Source organism: Gossypium hirsutum, chromosome A06 (genome assembly GCF_007990345.1).
Source record: "Gossypium hirsutum isolate 1008001.06 chromosome A06, Gossypium_hirsutum_v2.1, whole genome shotgun sequence".
Classification (NCBI taxonomy): Eukaryota; Viridiplantae; Streptophyta; class Magnoliopsida; order Malvales; family Malvaceae; genus Gossypium; species Gossypium hirsutum.
Window position 1 is genome coordinate 42,715,696 of NC_053429.1, and position 3,401 is coordinate 42,719,096.

The 3,401-nt window shown below is 37.3% G+C and overlaps 1 non-coding gene across 1 annotated transcript; it reads right to left on the reverse strand.

The window, feature by feature from the left end:
- Positions 1-2,492: 2,492 nt before the first annotated feature.
- On the reverse strand, positions 2,493-2,599 carry LOC121231037 (small nucleolar RNA R71). Its single transcript, XR_005929106.1, has one exon. It is a non-coding gene; the product is annotated as a small nucleolar RNA R71 (small nucleolar RNA).
- Between the last annotated feature and the right edge of the window lie 802 nt (positions 2,600-3,401).

Genomic DNA, 3,401 nt, shown 5'->3' on the forward strand with positions numbered 1-3,401 from the left:
TAAACAACTTTTACAAAGTGATTTTTGATGAAAACATGATTTAGGGACTAAAATGAAAAGTTGTAAAATTTGATGAAAATTCTAAAATTTTATGAATACATGTGCTGGAAAATTTGTAATGGCGCTTTGGTTAGGCTTGGAATAGGGAGTAATTTGCACAAGTTTCATTTTTTGGGCTTAAGGACAAAATCAAAATTTATGGAAAAGTTAAGGGTAAAATGGTAATTTTTCTTAAGACATAAATTGAGTCCATTTAAATATGAAATGTGTGAAATTGATGGTTAAATTCATTTATATAGATCCAGACAACACCAATTCGAGGTTAGATCGAGGAAAAGAAAAGGTTTTGGATTAATAGATTTTTAACGCGAACAAGTGTCGAGGTAATTTGTGTAACTTAATGGGGCATGTGATAAACCGTAATTTATACATATTTTTATCCCATGCTTAGCCCATTTATGAATGGTTTCTCCTTAGATTTAGTGAATTCGATGCTCCTAATTCTTTAATTTCAAGTTTTATACTTAGGAAGCATAGAAGAGTAAAAAGAGCGAGAAACGGGCCGAAAACGGAGAAAATGGACCCATGTGGGAAATCAACACGGCCTGGACTTCCTCACACGGGCGTGTCACACGGCCGTGTCCATTTTGTAGGATTGAAACACGACTTACACGGGTACACTACACGCCCGTGCCTATTCAATAGCCTTGACCACGGGCTGGAGTAATCGCACACGGGCGTGTCACTGCCGAGCCCAAGTATAGTCCTATTCAGAAAAGGCCAATTTTTAGGGCTCTTAGGCATCCAAAAGCCTATTTAAACACCTGAGGAGGCACTTAAGAGGGGAACGCAGAGTAGGAAGCAAGGAATTACTCAAGGGTAGCCGATTGATCTATCTCAGAAGCCGGATTCATCATCAAGACTGAATATCTCCATTCAAGTTCCCTCAGGAGTTTTTTGGGTTTTCTTATGTTTTGTTATCTTTATGCTTTTGAGATGTTTTCTTTCATAAGTATGAACTAAACCCCCCAAATACCTAAGGGGAATGAAACCTAAGACGGATCTTGTTATTATTATCTGAATTGTATGATAAATATTTGACTTGTTCTTAATTATGTGTTCTTAATTCTTGTTTTGATATTCCAAGATATTGATTCAAGTTAAGCTCTTATTCAGAGGAGGAATAGACCCTGTCTAAGAGTAAATTTGTCATAATTAAGCGGAGTTGATTGCACGCCTAGAGATAGGGTGATAAGATTTTGCCAGATTAGGGTGAAACCTAATAAGGGAATCCATAGATCGAGTTAATGCAATTCTAGGGTGTTAATTAGAAAGAGATTTTAATTATTCAACCTAGGGTTAGACGTTATTAGTCTCGAGAGAGATAATAATATAACTTAGGGATTTCTACGGATCAAGTCAAATGAATAAATCGTCTGATTCAAAGTCAAATAACAAGTGAAGTCTATATGGATTTTTCCTTAGGTATTGTCTTAATCAATCAAATTTTCTCAAAAGTATTTTCCTAAATTTTCTTTCTGTGCATTCTTAGTTTAGTAATTAGTTTAGATAACCAAACCTCTTAATTTTTAGGCTAGATAATAGAAAGGAAGTAAATACTAGTACCCGTGGTTCCTTTGGGTTCGATAATCTGATCTTGCTGAACTATACTACTGTTCGATAGGTACACTTGCCTTAATCATGATAATAAGTTAGTCTCAAGAACGATTCATTCATAAATCTTTAAAACTTGTCACAAATATCACGCATCAAGTTTTTGGCACCGTTGCCGGGGAACTAGGATATTAGGAACACTCAATTTTTATTACTTTAGCCATTTTACTTTTATTACAATTTAAATTTTTATTTTATTTTCTAATTCTTCATTTATTTTTTTCTGACAGGTTTTCCTAGTTTATGACTAGAAGAAACCCGTCAGGACCACTACTTTTTGACGGTGAGATCAACTGCACAGTTCACAAAAACTGAAGAGAAATAAGGCGAGGCCTAAGATACACAGAGAACTAGAAAGAGGACGATACTTCAACCACAACCAAGGAAATGGTTGAAAACCAAGAAAATCCGCTACCTCCTACGATTGCTACTAATCCAGTAAATCAGAATCCTGTTCCACGCACTATGTATGATTATGCTAAACCTAATTTAACAGGAACTGAGTCAAGTATAGTTAGACTTGCTATTACTGCAAATAATTTTGAACTGAAACCTAACACAATTCAAATGATACAATTTCAATTTGATGGTTTGCAGGACGAGGATCCCAACACTCACTTGGCGAATTTCCTAGAATTTTGCGACACTTTTAAAATTAATGGCATTTCTGATGACGTTATTCGCCTTCGGTTGTTTCCCTTTTCGTTGAGGAATTAGGCTAAACAGTGGTTGAACTCGTTGCCACGAAGATCAATCACTACTTGGGAACAAATTACCGAAAAGTTTTTATTAAAATATTTTCCGCCGCTAAAACAACCAAATTACGTAATGATATCTCCTCTTTTATGCAGATGGATTTAGAAACACTCTACGATGCGTGGGAAAGATACAAGGACCTTTTGCAAAGATGCCCTCACCATGGGTTACCACTCTGGCTACAGGTCAAAATGTTTTACAATGGCCTAAACCTTTCAACTCGGCAGATGATTGACCCAGCCGCTGGTGGAACTATCAATAATAAGACACTTGAGGTGGCTTATGAATTTATTGAGGAGATGTCACTGAATAACTATCAGTGGCAAGTTATGAGGACAAAGTCGACGAAAGCAGCCGATGTTTTCAACCTCGACGTGGTTACTATGCTATCTAACCAAGTAGAGCTCTTAAAAAAAAGATTGACGGTTTGTGTGGTTCTACTCAGGTACATCTAGTGATGAGGTGCGATTCGAATGGATGAGGAGCATGCACAAAATATCAACCCTTCAACCCTAGCATTGAGGAAGAACAAGTCCAATATATGGGTAACAATACCTCTAGACCCCAAAATAACCCGTATAGTAACACTTATAATGCAGGTTAGAGGAACCATCCCAATTTCTCGTGGGGCAGTTAAGGAAATCAAAGGCCACAACATCCTCCGGGTTTTCAACAACCACCTTACCAGTAAGAAAAGAAGCCGAACCTTGAGGAGATGTTAAAAAACTTCATCTCGGTGTCAGAAACTCATTTTTAGAATACCAAGACAGCCTTTAAGAATCATCAAGCGTCAATCCAAGGGCTCGAAACTCAGATAGGCCAACTCGCCAAACTGATTTCTGAATGACCACAAGGTAGTCTGCCGAGTAACACTGAATCTAACCCAAGGGAGCAAATCAATGCAATTACCATTCAAGATGCGGAAGGGTTAGTTGCACCTGAACTAGAACCAAAGCAAGAAACTGTGGTAA